Source organism: Nothobranchius furzeri, chromosome 4 (genome assembly GCF_043380555.1).
Source record: "Nothobranchius furzeri strain GRZ-AD chromosome 4, NfurGRZ-RIMD1, whole genome shotgun sequence".
NCBI lineage: Eukaryota > Metazoa > Chordata > Actinopteri > Cyprinodontiformes > Nothobranchiidae > Nothobranchius > Nothobranchius furzeri.
Genome location: NC_091744.1, coordinates 18558022 through 18577410, shown reverse-complemented (window position 1 = coordinate 18577410; position 19389 = coordinate 18558022). Strand labels below are relative to the sequence as shown.

Below are 19389 nucleotides of genomic sequence, written 5' to 3'. Positions count from 1 at the left end.
CTGGACAGAGAAATCTTGAATCTGAAAGCTAAATCTTTCAGTGGGAGATTTAGTCTCAACCTAATTAAAACTAACATAAACTGTTCAAATTTAGACAGCACAGACATGGGGCCATAGGTGATGTAGGGCTCACACAGCTCAAAAATCTGCAATAAAACTAAAAAGTTGGGGAGTCCCGTGTAGAATTTAGTCTTGTCCTCATTTTTTTCAAATGAGTCCTGACAAAAATCTGTGTCCAGTGCCTTGGAGTGAAGATCTGCCAGCTCTGTTGTGTTCTGTCTCAGAACGTCCTCCATCTTCTCAATGTCCTTCATCGTAAGCTCTGTCTGGGTCCCGGCATCTGCGTAGCCTGCAATCAGAGGGCATAATTACTGAAGTCAAGTCAAGGAATTGTGTCTGTATCATTAAAAACAATGTATAAACAGTTGAGATAGGATAAAAAGATCGCAACTCTACCAGGCACTTGAGCCAAATGATTTGTAGAGCCATGGTAAATGTGAAAAAAAAACTTAATTTTTAAAAATGTGTAAGGACAATTTTACAAGATGCGTACACCTCCCTGTTTTAGATGTCCCTATTTTAAGCAGCACTTGATTCATTTCTGTAATAATGACTGGGAAAATCAGAAGCCGTGTTAATAACTGGTGCATCTTTTTAGTTATGTGCTAGAAAGCAACTTTAACCTAAAGACCTGTAATCTAAAATGAGTATAAGCATTAAGTTTAGACATTACTATGTTTTGATAAGATTATTGGAAGAAATCATTATTTGCATCTAGATTTAGGGTACGCCTGACATCATTTACTGAAACTGTATTGCAGAAACATGTTAAAAAATAAAGATGTTGTCTGTTGTCTCAGTCAGCGCGCCCCAGGGCAGCTGTGACGACATTGCAGGTTATGTTTACATTATATTTTGTATGCTGTTTTAGATTCTTAACCACCTCTTCAGTATAAACATTAAAAAAACGTACCTCCATCATTAAACGTCTTAATCACACCGATGCGCTCGGACTGTGGGTAGTCAGGTGTCAGCGTTGGTTCGGAGCTCTCAACTCTCGGCTTGTCTGGTATCTGAAGATCCAACAGAGTTTCTGCACAATCATACCGTTTTTGTTTGTCTTCCTTTAGCTTCATCCTCTGATCCCGTTGAAGAGAGGCTTCTGACTTGGGCTTAGACTTCTGGTAACCGAGGTTGACCGTTGGAGCCCAGTCTTCCGACTCAACCTGATCTACGGAGCTAGGGCGGCCTAAAAAGTCGCATAATGTTCATATTAAGACTACAAGTACTCACTACAATAGAACTAACATTGCGGTATTTAAACACCGCCATAAAACAACGTTAGCTGTTAATATACCTTGGAGGAAGTGGTCACCGCAGACGCGGGCATTGTCAGACTCTGCTCCTTCTGACTGCAGGCGTAGGTTTAAAATCCATTTTTTCCGACGTTGTTCTGTAAGCTTTTTATACTTGTCGCCTCTGTGAACGACAACCTTCGGTACTCTAAAAAATCTTTTATTTTTTTCTCGGTTTGAGCGATTGGAGCAACCATAAACAACACAAAACATAGGCATTTTTACCGTTGCGATTGCTAAATTGCTGTATTCCACTTCACTTCCTGCCCTCCAACGAATTTGCGCGCGCTGGTGATGACGTCACATGAAACCCACCTATTCTGCAGTTTCCTTAGATGTTTTCTCAGCTTCATGCCAATGATCTGACCCCTTTCAAACACACTAACATCTTTTCCACAACCACCAGATGTGTCTTTCTACATGTTTAAGAAATGAGAAGCATCTCACTTCACCAGTTGGGGTTAAATAACTTGTTACCAGCTGAAAGATAATCGCCCATGCAGTAACTATCCTCTGCCTCCATCCTTACAGCTAGTGTACAGTCTCAGGGTGCTGGACTTGGGATGGAAACTTCCATGCATGCAGAGCTTCCATGTCTTGACATCTGTGGTCAGTATTTCTTCCTTTGGCCAGCTTGTTATTCCTGAAGGATATTTGATTACTGGCAGGGCATATATGTTTATTGCCCAGATTTAGTTCTTGCCATTGACGTGACTTCTTAGGGCTTGCCTTACTCATAGGTATTTGGCTGTGGCCCCTTTCCTTGCAGCTTCATCGAGGTTCCCATTTGCTTGTCAGGGTACTTGTAGCTGTCCTCAATGTCTGCTATTGTTCATTCTGGGAGTGAGACCCTTTCTGTGTGGACTACCTTCCCTTTGTTTGTCACCATCCGATCACATTTCTCAAGTCCGAATGACAATCTGATATCAGTTTTGTAGACCCTGGTGGTGTGGATCAGTGAGTCGATCTCTCGCTCACTATTGGCATACAGCTTCATGTCATCTACATAGAGGTGGTAGCTGATTGAGGTTCCGTTCTTGAGTCAGTTTCCATAGCCAGTCATGTTGATTATTTGGCTGAGGGGGTTGACAATTATGCAGAGCAGCAGTGGGGACAGGGCGCCGCCTTGATATATGCCACATCTGATAGAGACTTGTGCAATTGGCCTCAAGGGTGGTTTTCCATAGCCACATTGAGTTTACAACAAGGCTCTCAGACTGCTGTTGATGATGCTCCAAGCATTCAATGATCTATGAATATAGCATTGAGTCATAGGCTTTCTTGTAATCAATCCAGACCGTGCACAGGTTGGTGTGTCTGGCTTTGCAGTATTGGGCAACTGTTTGGTCTATCAGCAGTTGGTGTGGCTCCTCTGGTGTGTCTGCCAATGCCCTTCGGTGCTGAGCTTATGTATTACAGTTTTTCTCAAATGCTAAAACACAAAAGCCAATCCTCGAAACCAAATGACCAGTTGTCTAAACACATTTACTAAATCTAGCCATCATTTTCCAACATCATAAACGCATTTCACAAGAAGACACAATTCACAAAACACAATCCTCCGTTCTCATAAATCTAAACACATTTTTCCTTGCTAAAACACAAGTTGCAAAAGAACTGCTCATATTCTCAAATGAAAGCTCATGTGATGCCAAATGCTTGCCACAGTCAGCACTAATTGAACACAATGAACACATCTGTCGTCATTCATTACACACAACGACTCAAAATTGAAGACACTTGTTGCTAATGCTGTGACCACATGTATAAAAGCTAGTTCAGAGTGCACGGTTTGCTGAAGTTTCCAAACAAACACAATGGATGAAGGCAGAGTCAGGGGAAGAGGAATTCGAGTCAGAGAAGGGAGAAGAGCTGGCCATGGAAGAAGAGGAGGAGGCCAACAAGGGAGAGAAGGTCCAGGAGGGAGAGCAAGACAACCTTGCACCATCATTACGGAAGAGATGCGAGCAACAGTCACTGACCATGTCATGGCAATGACTGAAGCAGGACTAAGAGTCCGTCCAAACCTGAGTAGGTTCACCGTGGCCACCATTATCAGGCCATTCAGACAACACAACAGGTATTGTACTCTATTGCTTTCTTTGTCACAGTACAGTTTTACAAGCCTGTGAAAGTAGTACATTGGTTTCAAATCAGTTGTTATTGTAAAACATGTCAATTGACAACTCATGTTTCTTTCTTTAGAGTTGAAAGAAGGCCACATAGAGGTGGGAGGTTTGCCATATTTACAGCGGCACAAGAAACCATCATTGTGGATATGGTTCGTGAGAACAACCTCATCAGACTCCGGGAGATCAGAGAAAGTCATTGCCGATAATGTCAACTTTGAGAGCATTGATGATCTCAGCTTGGCCACAATAGACCGAGTTCTCCGGCACCAAAAGATGCGGATGAAACAGGTCTATAGGGTTCCCTTTGAGTGCTACTCTGCGTGACACAAAGACCTATGTTACGAGTATGTGCAAGTAAGTATACATCCATGTTCACAGTACAGTTAGTGGATATACTGTGTTGCTCAGTGGCCTACATTTGTTTTGGACAATACTGTGCTACTTGATTGACTGTTGATCTGAACACCTGTGCACTTTCACATTTTCACAGAGGATATTACAGTTGGACGCGATGGCCAGACCTCATGAGTACCTCTTCCTGGAGGAGGCTGGCTTCAACCTGCAAAAACTAAGGTAAAGAGGCCGTAACATCATTGGCCAAAGAGCCATCACTGAGGTTCCTGGCCAATGGGGGGTGTTATACTCTTTGTGCGGCCATGGGTTCAGAGGGGCTTGTCCATTGGCATGCTGTCCTTGGGTCTTTCAACACCCAACATCTCCTCACCTTCCTAGAGGAGCTAAAAGACATCCTCCTGGACCGCCAACAACACCATCCTGGGCCCGCACATCACATTTTTGTGATCATTTGGGACAATGTCCGCTTCCACAGAACAAACCAAATCAGAAAGTGGTTCACCACCAACAGTAACCACTTTTTAAACGTCTGTCTGCCACCCTACTCTCCTTTCCTGAACCCTATAGAGTTCTTCTCGTCGTGGAGATGGAAGGTTTATGACAGACGATACACTAGAAAGAACCTCCTAAGGGTAATGGAGCTGGCCTGTGGTGACATCCCAGCAGAGGCCTTACAAAGATGGATTCGCCATTCCAGGGCGTTTTTCCCGTGGTGCCTGGCAAGAGACAATATAGCCTGCGGATGTGGATGAGGTGATGTGGCTCGATGCAGCTCAGCAACATGATGCCGCACAGTGATTGTGTGTGTGTGTGTGTGTGTGTGTGTGTGTGTGTGTGTGTGTGTGTGTGTGTGTGTGTGTGTGTGTGTGTGTGTGTGTGTGTGTGTGTGTGTGTGTGTGAATAAAGTAAATAAAAAAATTTCACACCCTGCTCATGTTTTCAAGAACACTGTTGTGTGCAATAGATTCTGTTTTTGCATGAGTTGTGTTACAGTAGTGTACATGCAGAATTTTCTATAGATTTATACTCTTCATATGAAACTCATAAATCTAAATGCCTAATCCTCTGCAGAGATCTAAGAAGATCAGTAACTGTAAAGTTTCTAAAAACATGGGCAAACTGGCAGGTATGAAACAAAGAACCTTCTCACAAATTGAGTATTGTGTTTTCAGTTGTTTTGCTGTAGTGTGTAATGATGTGTATAGTGTTTTTATTTTTGAAAGCTTCGAGCTGCTCTTTTGGTGTGAAAGTTTGAGTTTTGAAGTGAGAATGTGTGGTTGTGTTTATGTAGTTTAAGAAAAGGGTGTTGTGTTTAGACATTGGGGAACATAGAGGTAACGTTTGTGAAATGTGTTTTAGCATTTGAGAAAAACTGTAATCTGTTTGCCCACTTATCTTAGTCCCTATGATGCCTGACATGAGCTTCCATGCTGTGGAGAGACAGGTTATTGGCTGATAGTTGGATGGGACTGCACTCTTGGAGGGGACCTTCAGGATCCATTTTCGATGATCAGAATTAATGATGTGTTGGATTTGTTTTCTGAATTTCTGAGTCCTGTTCTTGATGTCAAAACCCATTCATTGACAGAAAGTGGTGACATTTGTAATAATTAGCTGTTTATTTGACATGTTTTGTTATTTAGTTAATTTGTTGTTGTTGTCTATATTAATCAAATTCAGTATTGTATCATCTCTATTTAGAAACATGCTGCTAAAGGGTTTGAATGTGTGCCGTTGGGTTGTAAATTAGCTAACACAATTATTTAGTCAGATAGCAAATCTAAATGGTTTTCCAACTTCAAACTGAATACTGAAGTAAACGGAGGACGACATTATATTTTTTCACTCATTATTCCTAAATACTCCAACAGGAGACTATCGTTCTGTGTGAAGACATGTCTAACCACCACCATCACTGGGCCGCTCTGTTAAAACAGACCGTATAACCAATTTTGATAAATGTGCTTGTATTAGTCATATTTTAAAGAGCAAGAGAAGTGTGGGTGGGGTAAGACTTTGTTGGGGGCAGGGGGTGACTTGCTCTTTAACTTAATTCTAAATAAAATAAAAACTGGTTGTGTTTGAAGTGTTATTGAAAGGAACATAACTTATTAGGAAACATCATTTAAGCAACTCAGCTTTAGCCATTAGGAGATACGCTCTTCTAAATAAAAAACTTCTTGCTAATAGAAAAACTCTAAATTTAGAAAAAGAAAGGGAACCAGTATTTTATCTCAGTCACCAGCAAACACAGAGCATATTTCTGTCCATGCATATCTGTTATTTTCTGTGAAAATGCTAATTAAATTTGCACTTTAAAAGCGTGTGGGCCATTTAAAAAGCTTGTTTGATCCGTGAGGAAGTCCTTGTCAGCGTCACGCTCTCATTGCTACACGTCTTCAAAGTGGACAAACTCAGGCATCTCAACACCAGTGAAGTTTCAGTCAAATGAAAATCAGGATAGTTTCAGTTTTCCCTCATGCTGTCAAAAGATAAATGGAAATAATAAAATTCCAGCAGGAGTTCAATATGTTTTCCTCACTAACACATTCATGTCTTTTTGAGAAGGATCCAAGGATAAAACGCCTCCAGCATATGGGCCAGAGGACAGGGAGGGATGTGGATGTTTATATTAATTTGTCCTCTACTGTGTGAGACATGTGCACATCCACTAACTGCTCATGAATAATAATCAAAGGGCTCAAACTGACCCGTCTTTATTACATTAGATGATGGATTTGTTTGAAAACCACTTGACCTAGACTTCAACATCATCGGGTTGCTTTGTCATTGAACTCCACAGGTTGCCAGTCACAGCTAAAGTAAATGAATAAATAAATAAATAACTGAAAAGACATGACTGTGGCTATGCTGCTCAAACAGATACTGTATTTTCCGGACTATAAGCCGCTACTTTTTTCCCAAGCTTTGAACCTTGCGGCTTATAATGAGGTGCGGCTTTACCAAAGATGTTCCTTCACCTGCAGGGGGCGCTTTAGCAGAAAGTGAAACAGGTGGAAGTCCAAAGTTAAAATCGATTTTAGTTTAATACATGCAAGCAGCCGGCACGACGAAGAATGTTTTTCAAATCCATACCTCCTCATCATGGTAACTACATGTATGAGTTCATATGATTGTTGAGGGTCTGACCTCATGAGGAAATTACTATGCAGTGATTTTCTCCAAAATGACTGTGCTTAAATTGCTCTGAAAAGCAAATAATCACATCAGCGCCAAGAAACTTCATTTCCCATGATGCTTTGCACACAGAAGCATTGGGTGATGTCACCGCCTAGTACCAGAAACACGTTCTGCGCATGTGCGGGAAGCCGTGGAGCTTTTCCCGCGAACTAAGACCATAAATCTTCAGCAGAGACAAAGAAACCTCGTTCTTTTGCCCAGGATACCTGGCGGTAAGGACACGCTTGTCGAACGCTCCGACAACTTGAGCACGCGGAAGCTCTAAGTGCCAAGTTGAGCCCACGCAACCGCTGGAAACTACACTCAACTCCATCGGGACCTGACTGGGAACGAGCGGAGCTCCATTCAGTTCTCAGAGACGCTGTAAGTTGTCAAACTCAGCACAAAAGAAACTTCGTCCTCTTTGTGTCCAGCTCGTGGAGAAACACACGTGGAGCCAAACAACGGAGAAAGCATCAAACCGACGGATGACGCTGAAAACTGCGGAGAAAAACGGAGAACCGTCAAATCATAACAGGGGGGACGCTGCTCATCTGGTGATCAGAAAACTCATTTTTCTCTCTCCTTTTCTCCTCCCGTTTCCTCTATAGTCCAGAATAAGCAATAAAACCGCGCTATTGCTTAAAAAGTAGCTTCGTGTTTTCCTCTTTCGCTCCCAATTCGTCCTTCGGGTCATTTTGAAAGAATAAACTGCTTATTGATCATCGCTAATATCTTTAGTCGTCAGCTCTGGCCAGGCTGCCGACTCCTTTTAGATTAAATAATTTACAAGTGACCTTTTGTTGTTTGTTAACTTTTGAAGTGTTTGAGTTAAGTTTTACTGTGATTCTAAGCCACTAAGTGTTCGGGAAAGTAGAAAACTTTACACATCCAGGTCTCCTGTTGAATGCGAGGGGAGGGGAAGAGCCCCACACACACTCACAGCTCACTCCCCCCACCTACTCTGGGGAAACAAAGACCCATTCATCTCACACACACACACACACTCACTCACACACACCACACAAACACCTTGAACATTATTTTGAATATACATCCTTTTATTATATCCCATGGTTATTATTCATTTATGCCACTGTTTATTCATTTGACAAATTGTTAATTAAACGTTATAAAATTCAGATTTTCGTCTCCAGTAGCTTTGTTGTGTCGAAGAGAAGTCTCTGCTCCAAGGATTCTACGAACTTCAAGAAAGACTGATAAGAGTTTTGGATTCAATTTTTCCCCGGTTAAAGGGGAATGGTGCCCCGTATATCTAAGAATATCTTAATTAATTAATAAATCAGTAAATATTTACATATTTACAGAATTTATTGAAGAATCCAAAAGTAAGTTGAAGCTTACTAATTGTTCGCTCCTAATAACCCCAACATGATGCCGCATTTAAGTTGAAGGCCATCGATCTGGCAGTAAAGGAGGGAAACAGTGCTGCCGCACGTAAGCTTGGCATGAATGAATCCATGGTTCGGCGCTGGAGACGGCAGCGGGAAGAACTCATTCAAGCCAGCTTCACCCGGGAATGTTGACAGCAACACTGACATCGCCACAGAAAAGGTATGTGACGAAGCTCTTCTGAGGCTGTTCAGCTCCGACACTGAAGAAGAGGACTTTAATGGCTTTAGTGCGCAAGAGGAAGATGAGAGTGAATGACTTTTTCTGGTAGGCAAGTCTGTTTTATTTACTAACCAGGCATGTTTTGTGTGCAGTTTTTATTTTCTAATCATCCAGGGCTTATTAATGCTGCGTCAGCGCTGTTCATTTCTTCTAAACCTGCAAATGACCGGTAATAACGTGTCAGTTCTGTTTTTATTTTATAACCATCCAGAAATATGAATGCTATCAGTGCTGTTTTCTTTTCTAAACTTGCAGGCACGTTCACCTGTGTTTAAAATTCATTTTGTTGAATTAAAACAACAACGAAAACCCTCCGTGTAGCGTCTTTCCGTCTAATTATCTTATGTTATGGCCATACATGCGCTGTGCGCCGGAGACCTGCATGTGGCTGCTGCGCCGCGGCTTGTATTCGAGTGCGGCACGTGTGTGTGTGGAAAACCTTTTCTTTTGTTGGTGCGGCTTATATTGAGGTGCGCTCTATAGTCCGGAAATTAGGTACTCATTTATCAGTCCTTTATTAAAGGTCTCTATTTTTTCTTTTTAGAGGTAATTTTGCTCTTTAGTTTATTTTTTACTAATTTTCTTGCCTTAATATTCTGTCATGAACAGTCTGAAATCTTCTCACACGATGGAAATAGTTTTTAATCTTCAAATTTTTCCCCAAACTGAAAAGATGCCAAAATGATAAAACAAAAGGCAAAAAATGTCCATTTGAACCTCGGCTTATAGTTTGCTGACATGACTTTACTCTTCCGATAAACCACAGCTGAGCAGAGGTAGTTTCTAAGACAGCAAATCAAACTTGTGTGCTGATTTAGCAAAATTGTACTATTTGTTGACATTACTGGGCTCATGACGTCTGCTAGTGGCTGTCATTGATCGGATGATGTGTGTTGGCAGGTTGAGGCTGGATGAGCCGCATAACTGTCAGCAGAAAAGGTATTTTTTACATTTTGTCTGAAACAAACTGTAAAATATAAATATTTGACATCAACACCAGTAGTTTATCTATGGTTTGTTATTGTTGCCTTTATTTGTTTGTTTTCTGAACCTGGACTCTTTCATGGCCTATCTGTAAACGGTGACAAGTCACAGAAAATATTATGGAGCACTGATTTGAAACTGATGAATTTTACAATGTTTGTGGTCACCTTTGAATGAATCTGTGGATTAGTAGTTCTTTAACCATGAAAACACGTAGCAGGGTTTTTGTAAAAGCGAACATCCATCCATCCATTGTCGGCTGGTTATCCGGGGTTGGGTTGCAGAGGCAGTAGCCTAAGCAGGGAGGCCCAGACTTCCCTCTCCCCAGCCACTTGGGTCAGCTCCTTCGGAAGAATCCTGAGGCCTTTCCTGGCCAGCTGAGAGACATAGTTCCTCTAGCGTGTCCTGGGTCTTCCTTTAGGTCTTCTCCCAGTTAGACGTGCCTGGAAAACCTCACCAGGGAGACGTCCATGAGGCATCCTAACTAGATGCCCAAGCTTGGCTCCTCTCAATGTGGTGGAGCAATGTATCTACCGTGAGCCCTTCCCAGATGACCAAGGTTCTCACCTGATCTCAGTATAATGCCCGCATCACTGCAGACATAGCACCAATCTGCCTGTCAATGTTGCGCTACATCTTTCCCTAACTTGTGAACAAGACCCCAAGGTACTCCTCCACTTGGGGCAGGACCTCATCCCTGGCCAAGAGAAGGTATTCTGCCAATTTCCGTCTCAAAACTGAATATCCTCCCCAAAAAACATGGGTCCACATCACCTTGTTTAAAGAAAAAAATCCATCTACACCTAACCACATAAGTGCATTGTTAAGAACGTTCACAGGCCATACATTTCCCCACTGTGGGATCAATAAAATCTGATCCCATTTTAGTAAATTTACCCACTTTTTTCTGTGCCCACGCACGTTGCCTGTTTACATTTTTAAGCAAAATGTCTGCACACAATGGCAAGGATTTTTAGGAAAGCCATTGTAGCATCATGAATGTGCTGTTCATGACCTAAAGGTCATGATCTGCTGTGTCTGCTCGAGCAGAGACAAAGTCTCTGTCAGACTAATCTACATGAGATAGAGGCCAAGGTCTTTCATGCACTCTGCTCATCTGAACTGCCTCACCTTTGTTACAGCAAAGACAAGAACTATTCTGATGAATACATAATCAACAACTCTGTAATTACCAATAATAATTTGAGCCCAATGTTCAATCAATCTGTGAAATGATAATGTTATTACTTGAGATTATAATCCTGTGATCGGTAGTATTTTACAAGTTATTTTAATCTTGGACATTTGCAGTAGACTCTAAAAGACACATAATTTTAAAAGTCACACGACCCATTTCCTATTGTCTGACCCAATCAGAGCCTTTGTTTCTAGCTAGGCGTGGTTTTCTGCGGTGTTTGTATAAACCCTCTTTTGCATGTAAAATTCTGATTTGCCAGTAAACCAAAATATGACAATTCTAAAAACTATCTCAGACAACCTTTTCATTAGTTCAAGCATTCTAGAGAAATCTCGGACAGGCCATTGGGATTCCTCTTCAACCATAAAGAACCTCAGACAAGCTGGATAAAATCTGTTGCAAGTTACACCTGACCGCAACGGTTCCTTCAGAATAAAAGCGGAACCTCATGACCCCTTCAGGGTCTCGCTGACGCCAATGAACCTGTCGTGACCTGGAAGCATTCCAAGACTAGTTTGGTCGGCACCGCTGCTTTTCTACCGGCTTCGGTACCAAAGAGGGTCCACGAGGACCTCAGCATTCTGGATCTGATTGGAGGCTTCCCCTGTGTATGTAGACTGACAGATGGCGTTTCATGTGTGTAATAAATCTCCTATTAAAGTTTAGAGCGAAACATTCACTCCCACTCAGAACTAACCGCTTCTCCGGATCCGCTGGTTCTGAATAACACTCCACGCACACACACCATCATCATTTCACGTCTCACTCCACTTTAGTCCATCAGTACGCAGAGTGTTTAAAGAGCAAGTGATGTCTAAATTAACTTTTTTTTGCTGATGAACTGTATAAATGAGTGTCTAATAGTGTTTTAAATGTGTGTGTTCATTATTTTAGCATTTTGGTGCATTTTATTTAAAAATTAAAAATGATGCCTAAATACCACAGTATAGCGCCACCTTCAGCTTAAAACAGAGTTTGAGTCATTTTGAACACACTTTAGCCAATGGCTAAAGAGTAAGATACTATGTAAACCAGTAGAGTACTACGTAGCAGGTCTGTGTCAAAGTTATAAAGCATCGAGAGTCTCGGCCACGCGTTGTGGCGAGTTGGGAGTTGGATTTGCAAGCGAGTGTCGGACGGTTAGCCGTAGTTCAGCATTAGCATATAGCATTAGCATATCCTAGTCTTTAGCATAGCTTTTAGTGTTACACATACTTAATTAGTGTTAGCTTGGCTGTTGGATATTGTAGTTTAGTTAGTGTTTGGCTGTTAGTGTAATTAGGAAAGTAGTTCGGGTTTAGTGTTCCATTCGTGTTAGTATGGTGAGAAGATGTAGTGTAGTGGGTTCGGTGGCTCTGTGGGGTTGCACTCCTTTCCGCTGGACTTAGAAATTAGGCACCAGTTATTGCGCAGTCGGTGTCTGGAAAACAGTCAGCTCCCGCCTGGTGCTGTAGTTTGCAATCAGCATTTTACCTGCGATTCCTTCGCCAACATGATGGAGTTTGAACTGGGTTGTTCTGCACGTCTCCGTTTGAAGAGGGAGGCTATGCCCACCGTGGCTCTTCCGCGATTTAGATGCAGCCCACCAACTCTGCTCCGCCACCATGGCGCGCTCCAGTCTGAGGTGAGTAAGCTAAATAAAAGTTTTAACATCTTCTAAAGACAATTCCCTACCTAAATGCAAAGTTTGAGAGATGTGGTTCACTTAATTTAGCTAATATCAGTCTGCACTGCCTTCGGGCTAATTTGTCAAGTTCACAAAATGTGGAACGGAATGTAAGATTAGAATCAGCGGTGAATCTGAACATATCGAAGCCCTGGCCGACAAAACGGTCCACATGACTATTACTGTCAGGCTCGGCGAAAATTCGGGTTGTTTTTGTGTCAGTCGGTAATTCTGCAACAGTGACTAACTAACGCAGCACTAGTTGACAGACAGCATTACAGCGTGAAATCCAGCTTGTGACCCGGTTCTGTGAGGAATTCTGTTCAGGAGGTCGCATTCAGGCTCTCCACATCATACGTGACTGACTTTTACGTTATAATAACGATCACACACTAGGAATGTTATAAAGCGCCTATATAGGACAGTTTCTTTTGTATATTATCTGACTTTATAAACTCCAACAACAACGTGCTTCTATTTTTTTTTCAGGCTAAATCTACCCAAGACATTGGCTGTCAGAATGATTTAGTAGTCTGCAAGAATGCACTTGTCCAGGCTGACGTGAAGCCTTACCCGTAGCAAATAGTGATGTGTCGGTCGCGAACGAACCGGCTCTAAGAGCCGGCTCTTTGAAGTGAACGACGGGAGCCGGCTCATCATTGGGAGCCGTCCCCTCCTCTCCCCCTCCCCTCTTGCTTTGGTGAACACTCCAGGCGATTGGTCAACATGTGTAACTGTGTGACCAGACTGTCCACACAGAGCAGTAGGGACGGGGAAGAGGGAAGATCAGACTCAGACACACAGCAGAGCACATGCGGGTGGAGGTAGACGAGAGGGAATGAGGAGGAGGAAAAAGGCGAGCGAGATAGAGAGGAGAGTGCGACGAAGATGGTGAGAAAATGAGCGCCAGCAGTCGGAAAGTGAAGATTTCTTAAAGTGTTCAGTTATTAAATCCATAGAAATGATAAATATTTGATATATTGCATTTGTTTACATTAGTAAATCATTTTACATATGGTTAGCATTATTTTGGTTATAAATGTACTCTACGCAACAGAAAATCTGAGGAGCCATTTGGGAGCCGAAAGAGCCGGCTCTTTTTGGTGAGCTGAGCCAAAAGAACCGGCTCTCTAAAAAGAGCCGGAATTCCCATCACTAGTAGCAAAGGTGAACTATTTTTAATAATCTTCTATGTAAACATTTTATTATTACCTTCTAGTTTTAATTTGTTTTACAGATTATTGTTACACGTGATTTTATGCTCTTTTAAACATTTATAAATGTGCTGTTTCTTTGTTTTTACATAGCCACCCAGTTTAGAGCTCACAGCAGGAAGGGTGTCTGGTGACACAGGGACCATGACGGAAATTCATCTTCCAGAAAGTCCCAGAGCAGCGCCCACACCCCTGAAAAGACCAAGATGTGAGGTGTCTGCTGTTGATTCCAGCTTCCACCTCAGTGACAGTGCAAGCTCAGTGAACTGTTCAAGGTAAAAAAAAAATTAAAACATTTCTGAATTTTTAAGATATTAACAATGAAATAAGTATGTGATTACATCATGACATCATGAAGGAGGCTACTGATTCTGGCCCTGTGACACTTGGTGGTGACGTGTGAACTGATTCACCTGGTAAATAACTTTTACATTAAATCTTTTCTTCTTTGCTATCAAAAGTAAATTAACTAATAACCTGCATTATTGCAGGACACTCAGCAAAATATGGACTCTTCACCATGAGGCAGGCACACGTTAATACTCTATAAGAGCACATAAGGTGAGCAACACCACATATTATTGTTATTATTGTACACTGTCCTGGATTTGTTTTCTTTCTGCATGATTTGTTTTCTTTCTGCATCTCATCATTAGCCTGGCTGATCACCTGATAACTCCTGTCATCTGGTTATGACAGCATGAGGATATCCTCACACACCTGTAACCTATCAGCTCATCTGGCAGATTAGAGTAGAAGAGACAACACCACATCTCCTGTTCCTGGAAAGCCTTCAGCCTTCCTTCGATGACTGAGAACCTCCATCAGCTCTGTCTCCTGTCTGCCTACAATTATTATAATAAATATTGTGTTTGACAAGTTTTTTGTGCTGCCAAATGTCTCATTTTGATTCCAGTTTTGCTATTTTAATGGATATTTATAAATTACATTAATTGAATCATCACATTGTTGCATGTTTAACTAGCTCTATTGTGATGAATTAAACTAGCACCTCACTGTTAAAAGCTCGTTTTAATTTCAATCATGTTTAAGTATTTATGGACATGAACAAAAACAGGAAATATATAAATTGAGATTTATTTAATTAATATAACAAATAAGGGGGAAAGTCATTGAAAGGCACATTCTTCTGGAAGCTCCTGATCCTGACGACACCAGCAGAGGAGACCAGCTGCAGACACCAGAAGATCACCTACAACGAAGAGAACAGCTGGTATCAGTAAATAAATAATGAAATCAGGGCAGTTTAAGTGGGCTGAACACATTACAGAATAATTTTCTCATGGGGTATTTTCATAACTTTCTATGCAGCAGATTGTAACTTAAGCCCAGGGCTCCTGGAGAGCTGCTATCCAGCACGTTTCAGTGGTTTTCCTGCTTTAACAGGTTAGATTAGCTGTTAAGCAGCTCAGCTTTTTGTTGCTGATTAAAACCAGGTGTGTTGAAGCAGATAAACCTCTAAAACGTGCTCTCTAGGGCCGTGGAGCCAAACCCTGAAGCTAACCTAATGCTATAGCTAACGGCTACTTACCATTCAGAGCTGTTTCTGTTGGGTCGGTTCCGGTAATTTCAGGCAACTCACAAGCTCAAAACAATAAGGCTCAGGTCCGCTTGTCTCCTCCAAATAGACTTGGTTCCTTTCTTCTCGACTGTCTGTGTAAGGAGGGGGAGAAACCTCCTCCACTTCTAATGACTGCTCAGAGTGAAGGGAGCTAGCATCGTCTCGTTACCCATCGTCTTCGTCACTGCCGTGGCTCCGCCCTCTCAGTCCGCCAGGCAACGCCTACTAATGTTGCAGTTTTTAAAATTGATACATGGGTGGAGAAGGACTCTGAGGCACACTTGACCCACTCTTTAAGTTAGTCTTGTTTAAATAGTGTAGAAATAAATTTCTTAACTATTTTAAACCTGACTCTCTCTCTTTCCTTGGAGTTAATACGAAGTGTCGCTTAATCCCTGCAATAAAAAGTTCAGATGTTCTGGTTAAAATAGTCAAAGATCCATCAGATTGAGATTTCATATTTCTATGGAATCTCACATTTTATGGTTCATAAATAAGATGTAAACGACTCATTCTTTACACCATGTTTATGTCAAATAGAATGGATCCCATTAAAGCATGCATGTCTTACAACTGTGGCAAGCCTGAAGGGCAATAAACATCAATAAAAGTGCAACAGTCTCCAGGTCTTCTTACATTTTAAAACTACTATTTTAAGATAAGACTTTATTGATCCCACAATGGGGAAATGTGTGCATTACCACAGCTCAGACAGATAGAAAAGAAGAACAAAAGTGACCAAGAATGGAAAAATAAAAAAATAGAAAAAGACACTTTATATAACAATAGTTCCTGTGTAGACATTTACATTGTAAGCATTATGGATAGGGGGTTGTGAAACATTGTGGATGTAATAATATTTAAAAAATGTATCCGCTGTTCTGCTACAACTACTTTTTACTGACTAAGTGATAGATAGCTTTAAATACAGGCTTTAAATACAGGCATGAACATTTAAACACACACGCACAAATGTACATATATCAGGTGCATTAGGCACTGAGTAGTGACCGTACAGTTAAAGTGGCTGGGTGACTCATTGCATCATATTGTGTTGTAAACCCTAACTGCTGTCGGAATGAATGATCTACGAAAGTGCTTCTTCCTGCAGCTGGGGTGTATCAGTCTCTGACTGAAGGAGCTGCTCAGCACAGCCACCGAGTTGTGCAGAGGGTGGTGTGGGTTGTTCATGATGGACGTCAGCTTAGCTAACATCCTCCAACACCACCACAGACTGCAGAGGGCATCCTAGTACAGAGCTAAACCTTTGCACCAGTTTGTCAATCCTGCTCTTGTCCCTGTCTGTACATCCGCTCCCCCAGCAAGCCACTGAATAGAAAAGGGCAGATGCTACCACCAAATCATCAAAAGTCCTTAACAGAGTCCTGCATTCTCCGAAGGACCTCAGTCTCCTCTGCAGGTGGAGTCGACTTTGTAGACAAGTCCAGTTTATTGTTGAGGTAAACACCCAGGTACTTGTAAGATTCCACTATCTGAATGTCTTTTCCCTGAAAGTTAACCATTGCTGTAGGGGTTGACTTCCTCTTCAAGCCTATGACCATCTCCTTCGTCTTACTGGCATTGATTTGAAGACTATTGGTCTCACACCATCCGACAAAGTCACCAATGGTGACTGTATTCCTGATCATTCCCATTTTATGTGCGTCCAATGAAGGCCGTGTCATTGAGAACCTTTGTAGGTGGTACTCGTCTGAGTTATAACGGGAAATTTATAACGGGAGTCCTTTACCGGCTGAACAGGAAGGGTGAGACAATTGTGCCCTGAGGCACCCCCATGCTGCAAATTATTATCTCCGACACACAGTCATGGAGTCTCTCATGCTGTGGTCTGTTGGTTAGATAATCGATGATCCATGTGGTCAGCTATTTGCCCACTCTGGATCCCTCCAGCTTCCCTCTCAGTAGTGCAAGGCTGGATGGTGAATAAAGCACTGGAGAAGTCCAAAAACATGACCTTCACTCAACTCCCTGCCTGATTCAGATGAGAGAGGGATCAATGCAACAGGTAGAACAGCTTCATCCACCCCAATTCCAAGCTGATAGGCGAACTGCAGGGGGTCCAGTGTTGAAATCACCAGCGAAGGTGGTGCAGAATGAGCCTTTCTAGGGTCTTCATCAGGTGAGAAGTCAGGGCCTGCTTTGTTTAGCTTGCTTTTAGTTCTGATGTGTTACTACCACACTTAATTGTGATCAGTCAGGCTGTATCTGAGCATGGGTTGTACAGTGTGAAAGCAAGACTTGTGAACATTGCTCTGCGAGGAGCTCGTACATTTTGAAATGGAGCTTCTTCAGCACATTCCTGAGATTGTTTGCAGATTTGCTTTTGCAGCTTTAATACAAAACAGATTTAGTTACACTACCATAACATAATTATTTTAATTTTGAGAGTTTGTAATTTTCTACGCACATCACCAATCTTGAATTAGGTTTTGGTGTATAACAGTGAGAGATGAAACCATATTCCACCCAACACATCCACAGCTGCCACACTGAAACTAAATATAATAAAAGCTCAGAAAAATGTTCTATTTCCATTCAAACCATTCAACATATGGTGCAACAATAAAACTTAGGTTTGCCTTGACTCAAAATGAATTATTCATCCCAACATACATAATGTAGAAAAGAGTATAGGAAATACATAAACATAATTCTTTCAATTTGTTTGGTATTTATTTGTCTCTGTGGAGAAAAGAAATCCACCATCTCTCTCATGCAGATAAATAAACACACTCCCCCCTCCATAAAGCTGTCTCAAGGTTCATCAGTGTATTGACCTGCTGAGGAAACCACCTACTGGGATGCTTCCTCTCTACTTCTTTTTCACTCCTGTCAACAAAAGAAGTTGACATCACAATATCAGAGTTGTACAGTGTGAGAGCAAGACTTGTGAACATTGCTCTGCGATAACCACTCTTGAGTGTTACTATTGCATTTGAATGACTAGGAGTTGCTTACATTTTTGTTTTAAGCAGGGTGGTTATTTCCCAGTCTTATGAATTCAAACCCGTTAGAAAAAATGGAGATACAATTTCTTGCAACATATGTTGCCAATCTACAAAATACAAGGCTGCCTTTTAAGTGACAGTGTGTATTTTTCCTAGCGATAGATGGCAGGACATACCTAAATCATTGCAAGCAAGAAGTATTTTTGTTTTCGAGTAAGACCTTATCAACGGATGGCCATTAGGGTGAAAATCCCTCCAGAGCGCAATTTTTGAAAGGATATTTCATCAGATAGTTCAACCTCCAACAAAATGACAAGCATATCAGACTCCCTTTCATCACTGGCAATGAGTGAAGAGGTAAAAGTGTAAAACAACAATGTTATGTGTGGCAGATGTTTTGTAGCCACTTGTGACAAATAGGTACATGCATTTTGTCCTCACGGGCTCACATAGAAGGAAGTGTCACCCTGATACTTAGACCCACTCTAATATTTTTTAGACCTGATTATTATGGGTATATGTTACCAAGCTGCAAATATTTTTCATTAACTGGGCATCATTTAATTCTTTTTCAACAATATTTTGATGGATATTTCCAGAGATTAATGGTAAAAACTAATTATGTAAATGCAATTGTTTGAGTTTTTTATCAAGCCCTGCTTTTCACATAACAATGGTAACCAATAAATTAAATGTTTTGTCAAAAAAGGGAAAAATTGAATCACCTCTGAAAAATACAATTCTAGATAAAGCTCATGCAATCTAATGCTGGTGGTCCAAATGATTGGAAAGTAACCCATGGCAGGGGTGTCCTGGGGCCCCAAGAAGAAAAGCCTGCACAGACCAGTGTTGGACTACAATTTGTCAGATGGGGACAAGGAAGTGTGCAGCTGGTCCCAAACCTGTTTTTATTGCAGCCCTATTGGTTGCCACCTTCTCAAAAAAAAACTAAAAAAAACAAACTAATACAATCATCAGATGTCCCAATAGTGGAAGGATGTTGGCAAGTGTTCGACAGGTCCAAAACAGAATTCAGAATGCTAAAGAGGGCATGTGGATCATGAGAGTGTTTTGCCACCAGAGTCTTTTTTCCGTTTAACAGAACTCTAATAAGCAAACA

General features: G+C 41.5%; 1 long non-coding RNA gene across 1 annotated transcript; it reads left to right on the top strand.

Annotated features, from left to right (window-relative positions):
• Positions 1 to 13907: 13907 nt before the first annotated feature.
• LOC139069604 (uncharacterized) lies at positions 13908 to 14597 on the top strand. The gene is made up of 3 exons (XR_011520276.1): positions 13908 to 14134; positions 14210 to 14279; positions 14418 to 14597. It is a non-coding gene; the product is annotated as an uncharacterized lncRNA (long non-coding RNA).
• Positions 14598 to 19389: the final 4792 nt, after the last annotated feature.